The 7338-nt window shown below is 34.2% G+C and overlaps 1 pseudogene; it reads right to left on the bottom strand.

Annotated features, from left to right (window-relative positions):
• Positions 1-1305: 1305 nt before the first annotated feature.
• Positions 1306-2087, bottom strand: LOC145164943 (uncharacterized; annotated as a pseudogene).
• Between the last annotated feature and the right edge of the window lie 5251 nt (positions 2088-7338).

The raw sequence follows: 7338 nt of genomic DNA, 5'->3' as shown, positions 1-7338 counted from the left end.
AAAAAATTGATGAAATGGAAGAATTGAGGGAGCTTGTTGCTAAACAAAAAGAAGAAAAAAAAGAGCTTAAAGAAATAATGAAGTCCCAAGAATAACAATACAACGCAAGAGTCGAGCAACTTGATAAACAACTTAAATCGGCAATGGATCTTATTAATATTATTAGAGAACAACAAAACTAGTAGGGATTTTCCATGTAATAAATAATTATTGTATTATTTTATGATATAATGTTATTTGATTTTTTTGATACTTTTGTTTTTCATATATTACTACAAAATAATTTGGATATAATTTATAGATCAATTATCCATCCGTCCCAATGGAATCTCTATGGAATCTGCTATATAATATACACCACGGAAATTTCTAGGGATTCATGACCATGTAATTTTCTAGGGAGTCATCACCATAGAAGTTGTTAGGGATTCACCACCACGGAATTTGCTAGGGATTCACCGCCACTGAATTTGCTAAGGATTCACCACCATGGAATTTGCTAGGGAATCACCACCATGGAATTTGCTAGGGACTCACCACCACGGAATTTGTGGGGGATTCACCACCACATAATTTTCTAGGGATTCACCACCACGAAATTTGCTAGGGATTCATCGCCACGGAATTTCATAGGGAATTACAACCACGGAATTTGCTAGGGATTCACCACCACGGAACTTGTTAGGGATTCACTACCACGGAATTTGTGATGGAATCCTACTACAGAATACACGACGTAATACCATCTACAACAGATTTCATTTCGTTGTCATATTTACGACAGAATGATTGTTTCCCTAGAAAACCCTCGCTACAGGGTTTTTAGGGACGGAAATCGGTCGTCGCAAGTTCCGTCGCTATTCGTCTTTTGCAACGGAATTTTAGCTTTTCGCAACGAAATCCTTCCCTAGAAAAATCACGTTTTTCTTGTAGTTCAATGATACGCAAAAAAAAGAAACCCTAGCCATGCACACCCATTCAATTATTCTGATGTCATTTTTAATGGCAACTCCCAAATCTTAGTTTCATATGTCATACCACAACAATCAAAAAACAATGTATCTAACTCTAGTCCAAAATAAAAACACCCTAAAAGGGACATTTTCTCATCAAAGATCTTAAATTTCCAAGCTTGTCCATACTGCACACGTTTATCTGCATCCAGTAACCACTTCATCAAGCTATAAATTTAATATCCCATTTATATATTCTCCCCTTAATCATACATTTCACTAAACCTTTTTATTTTCCAATAAACTATTGATCAATCCCACCTACAGGTGAAACAGTTGATGCCTATAAAACTTATTGACATTCTACACTTAAACCATTCTCCAAACTGTAAGACTTGCAACTATAGTAGAAATGAGTACTCATCATAAAATCAATAAGCACCACAAAACTATACATGATAACTAAAAGTTGTACTTCCCATATCCTCGAAGACCCATAGCTCAAAGTTTTCACACGATGCTCAAATAACCCCTCAATAAAAGCCATTCTGATTGTAGATCCAAGGAATATCGTAAGTCCAACTTGAGTTTGACCCCGAATTAGAATAATAGATCTTAGTATCGCTTCACACCCTAAAATTTCTTCTAATACTGAAATCACCATTAAAAGAAGCCAGATGATGATGGCGTTTGCAAAGAACACTGAGAAAAATAACCCAAGATGATAGCAGAGTATGCGATTAAATTAGGAAAGAATTCGATTACAGAGAGTAAGTTGTTGATGCCAATGGGTAGAACGAGAAATGAAGTTAAGCACGCGATGATTACAGTACATACTAACAAGTATGCAAAGACGATTCGTTTCCAGATCTTTCGTAAGATAAGATAGAATTTTGAGGAATCGAACATTTTTTGTAAGTAAGTGCAATCAACAAAGTAGACAACATCAGCTTTCGAAATCAATAACAATGTGACATATAAATGGAAACACATTGTGGTTGAGATTTCCATTTCAGAGAATTGTTGGCAAGAGTGTTCGATGAAAGGTCTTAGAGCAACGCCACTAGATTTTGAAACCAACAAAAGTATGATAGCAAGTATTAGGATTTGGGGGAATTGGAAGATCGATGACATGTTTGGAGAGAGAGAGAGAGAGAGAGAGAGAGAGAGAGAGAGAGAAAGAAAAAGGGTGGGTGGGTGGGTGGGACCCTTTTATACTAAATAATTATATTTTATTTTTATTTTTTTAAATAAGTCAAAAATTAAATAGTCCATCTGGTAGTGAAATGACGAAAATGCCCTTCAATTAATTGTAGAAAGCTGACAGAGTGAGGCTTAAGGACCACACATCAAAAGTTTTTAAACCATAGGGACCATTTGTGAAATTTTTTGAACTTAGGGACTAAACTTCAGATCTAAAAAAAAGCACATCGACCAAAAATGATGTTTGATGTAATTACTTTAACTTATGTTTGATGTGAAAGTAGAGTCTTTATAATATAAATAGACAAAACTGAAAATTTGGTCCCTATGGTATTCAAAAAACTATAGATAGTTCTAAAAACTTTGCAACTTGCATGTAAGGTCCAAAATCAAGAATTTTCGGTGATTTTCATCCAAAAAAATTTGAAAAGACAATTATACCATTTTAATTTCTTCTTTCCTTTTTCTGTAATTATTTTAATGCTATTTTGATTTTTTTTTTAAAAAGAATATAAGCCACCACCCACCCCCGTTGTACTCTCTCTCTCTCTCTCCCTCTTTTTTTGACTTTTTCTCTCACTCTCTCTCTCTCTCACTCACACATACACATACACATACACTTCGTGTTCTTCCCTGTTGAAACACATTGAAGCTTAAACAAACACTTCATAGATACATACATATACGTCAACTCATAAAAAAACACACAACTGCAACTCAAAAAAACACACACAACTGCAACTCAAAACACACACACACACACATACACATACCCACTTTTAACTTAATCACAAACATACCCAAGAGCGTAAACCAAAAATGACCCAGATGAATCTGATAGATTTGCTCCCAACCCCCATCCCTCATCGTCTATGTTCCTCTAAACCTCCATTTTTCCGGCAACACCACATTTTATCACCTCCTGTCCATTTACTCCCTCTTAAGCCTCTCATATTTTCACCATCCCATCACCAAATCGATTTAGATCTGAATCGGGTTTTAGCTGTCGACAAACATAAAAACATACTGAATCAGGTGTGTTTTCTCTCTGATTTGCATCTCAAGTTTAAGATTGTGGTGTTGAATGGTGGGAATGGTGATGTGAAGAGGGTGTTGGTTGTCGATGAACTCTAGTAAATATGTGATGTCTCTACCTCTCCCTCAACCTGTAAAAAATATGGATCGGGTTTTAGGTGAAGATACACACACCTGTGGGAAGAATATGATGGAATAGAGATGAAGGTCCCCACGCCTCTCCCTCTTTGGAAAAATGTAGATCTGGTGTCTCGTCGAAAAAATGTGTTGAACAAGCAGGGGGTGGCGACAGTGGTTTCTGACACCGACATAACAGAGGGAGACTAGTGGATATCCACCGTAGGGGTTTTTCCGATGGTGCTGGTGTATATGGTGAGTTCTTTTTCTTACCTGATGTGCTAGAGAGAGAGAGAGACTATGGGTGGGGTGGAGCCGACATATTATTTATTTATTTATATTAATAAGGTATTAAAATAAATATAAAAATACAACAAAGAAATGAGAAGGGAAAAATAGTCCTTTCTGTTATAGAATATGATCAAATAACAAGATAAATTGTAGAGTAAAGAAAAAGATGAGAGTGGAGAGAACTTTTATTACAATACTTGTGATGAAATCGTCAACTTTGTAATACATATGACTCACTATTTATACAACCAAAATAAGATGAATGATGAATGCACATTATGATGGTGCATTATTACACTTATAAAACAAATTTAAATGGTTGTTACTAATGCTAAATAATGAAAGAGAGTTATGGGAGAAATGGGGAATCCAATGGTCATTCACAAACTAATATTTCATAACACTCTCCCTTGAATGACGATTATATCATGCCTCATTAAAACCTGAATAGATAAAACCTCATGGGAAAAACCCTTTACTAAGCAAAAAGAGTACATGATTAATAATAGATATTGGAAACAATTGTCTTGTTAAAAACCTTGCTATGAAAACCCAGTGGGAAAACATAGCTAAGGAAAAGAGTAAAATATGTTTCCAACTCCCCCTGATCAGTACATCACTTGATTTCCTTGATGCGCCGCGTAGCAATGTTTCGTACCGTATTTTCAAATTTGGATGTAGGAAGTCATTTAGTAAAAAAATCAGGAAAGTTGTCACTTGATTGAATTTTCTAGATGTTGATGCCACACTCTTTTTGACGATCATGTGTGAAAAAGAACATGGGTGATATATGCTTGGTTTTGTCTCCTTTGATAAATCCCTCATTGAATGGAGCTATACAAGTCGTATTATCTTCATATAGTATGGTTGGAACATCCCTGTTAGAAGTTAGACCACAATTCTTGCGAATGTGTTGACTTAACTTTCTTATCCAAATACATTCATAACTTGCCTTATGAATTGCTATAATCTCTGCATGTTTAGAATAAGCAGCAACTAAAGTTTGTTTAACATAATGTCAAGAAATTTTCTTACCTCCATACGTGAATAAATAACCTGTTTAAGTTTGAGCATTGTGTGGATCCAATAAATGTCCAACATCTGCATAACCAATTAACTTCGCATTTGATGAATTTGATTAGTATAAACTCATATCCACTATACCTCGAAGATACCAAAGAATGTGTTTGACTCCATTCCAGTGTCTTCTTTTTGGAAAAGAACTATACCTTGCTAATACGTTTACGAGAAAATATATATCAAGTCTTGTGTTAATAGTAAGATATATTAGTGCACCAATAGCACTAAGATATGGTTCTTCCGGAACAAGAAGATTTTCATGTTTTTTACGATGCTGAAATTGGTCCTTTTTGGCATCTAAGTTCCTTACCACCTTTGGGTTACTTATGGATGTGGGTTATTCATATAAAACCTTTTAAGCACCTTTTCTAGATATTAATGTACAAAAACTCCATTTTTGTATGCTCAATTTGAATACCTAAATAGAATTTCATCTTACCACGATCATGCATTTCAAAATTTTCTTTCAAACAAGAAATGGCCTTTTCCAATTCTCTAGGAGTTCCAATGATATTGAAATCATCTACAATACCATCAGTTATGACAAATTCTGATCTGGATCTTTTTATGAATACACATGGGCTTATTGGATCATTTTGTAGCCCCTTTTCAACAAAAATGTACGTAAACAATTGGACAACATATAGCCAGATTGTTTTAATCCATACAAAGATTTATTTAATTTTACCAGATATACTTCTCAAAAATTAGAAGTTTGTGCTTCTGGCACATTAAACCCTTCTGGTATTTTCATATAAATACCATTGTCAAGTGAACCATGTAAATAGGCGGTAACTACATCCATCAGATGCATCCAGTTTTTCATGTGTTGCTAGACGTATTAGATAACATAATGTAATTGCATCAACCAAAGGAGTGTACATTTCTTCATAATTAATTTTGGGCCTTTGAGTAAACCCTTGTGCAACGAGCCTTGCTTTATATCTCACAACTTCAATTTCATCTTTTCTTTTAAGCATAAATACTCATTTGTGTCTCATTGGTTTTACCCCGTTTGGTGTACGGACTACAGTTCTAAAAAAATTTCGTTAAGTAAGAGAATTAATCTTTTTTATTTATTTCATCTTTCCATTTTGGCCAATATTTTCTATTCCTACATTTCTCAATAGATTTACGTTCAAGATCCTCATTTTCTTTATAATCGTGCGCGAAACATGATATGAAAAATTACCGTCGTCGTCTGTCTTATTTTGGTTCCATCTTATTCCTGTCATGACATAATTTCTTGAGATCTCTTCATTTTCATAATTTTCAGGTACCTTACTTTGCTTTTTTTATGTCACTGGGCTCTTCTAGAGCTTCATTAAGATTTTCAAGAGATTTTGTTTTCTCTTTTGCAGCTGTATTTTTTTTCCTTCTGGGATATCAATTCAAATTGGAGCATTTACAGCTGGTACATGAGACTTTATTACTCACTTAGGGTCAGTAAATGCATCTTGCAACTGATATGCTACATTTTCTAAATGAATTATCTTTTTCAAGTTCACATTGACTTGAACGAGGATCTAAAAATAAGAGTGATAATTCATTGCAAGATATTTTATTTTCCAGCTTCTTTATTTCTCCCTCTAATGTTGGAAAAAGCGATTCTCAAAATGACAATCGTCAAATCTAGTTGTAAATAAATCTCCAGTTAATGGTTTTAAATAATTTAATATAGATGGAGATTCATATCCAACATAAATTCTCATTCTTTTTTGAGGACCCATTTTTGTGCGGTGAGGTGAAGAAATGAGTACATAAATTGCACTCTAAACGTCCTTAGATGGGAAATATTTGGTTCCTGACCGCAAACCAGTTGAATATGGGAGAACTTATGATAAATAGTTGGCATGATGCATATAAGTGATGTTGCATGTAAATTCTCCAACATTGTCAAGTCGAATTTTGTTAATTAGGTAATCAGGAAAATGTGCCCTTAGGCGGTTTATTTGTGCAAGTAATCTTGCAAAAGCGAGATTACGACTGGACACAAGCACACTCGTAACCATCTAGTTGATGCATTAATTTAAATATAAAATATCTAAATGGCCCACATGGTGGTTGAATTGGTCTACATATATCCCCTTGAACTCTTTTTAAGAAACTAGCACTTTCATACCCAACTTTGTTTCAATGACGGATGAGAAATTAATTTTCGTTGAGAGCATACATCACAAGACAATTCATTAGCTTGAAAAATCTTTTCTTTTTTCAAGGAATGACCACTTAAAGTTTCAATTATTCTACACATCATAATTGATCCGGGATGGCCCAACCGGTCATGCCAAACTTTGAAGTTGTTATCATACCTTTTATTTTCAATAGCATGACATTCAATCATTCTAATATTTGTAAAATACAATCCGGAGGACAATATGGGTAATTTTTCCAAAAGACTTTTCTTACCTGATATCATTTTTGTAATGTTGAGATAATCTTTATTACCATCATTAATTGTTTCAACATGATATCCGTTAGACTGAATATCCTTAAAACTTAATAAATTTCTTGGTGATTTTGATGAAAATAATGCATCACCAATTGTAATTATTGTCCCTTGTGGTAATACTATATTCGCTCTTCCAGAGCCTTCAATCATTTTTGCATTACTCGTTATTGTATGAACATTTGCTTATCTAATTGATAAGTAAGTAAA

This window comes from Lactuca virosa, chromosome 3, assembly GCF_052849685.1.
Source record: "Lactuca virosa cultivar CGN04683 chromosome 3, Lactuca_virosa_CGN04683_v6, whole genome shotgun sequence".
In the NCBI taxonomy this organism is placed as follows: domain Eukaryota; kingdom Viridiplantae; phylum Streptophyta; class Magnoliopsida; order Asterales; family Asteraceae; genus Lactuca; species Lactuca virosa.
This window is presented reverse-complemented; position numbering and strand designations above follow the sequence as displayed.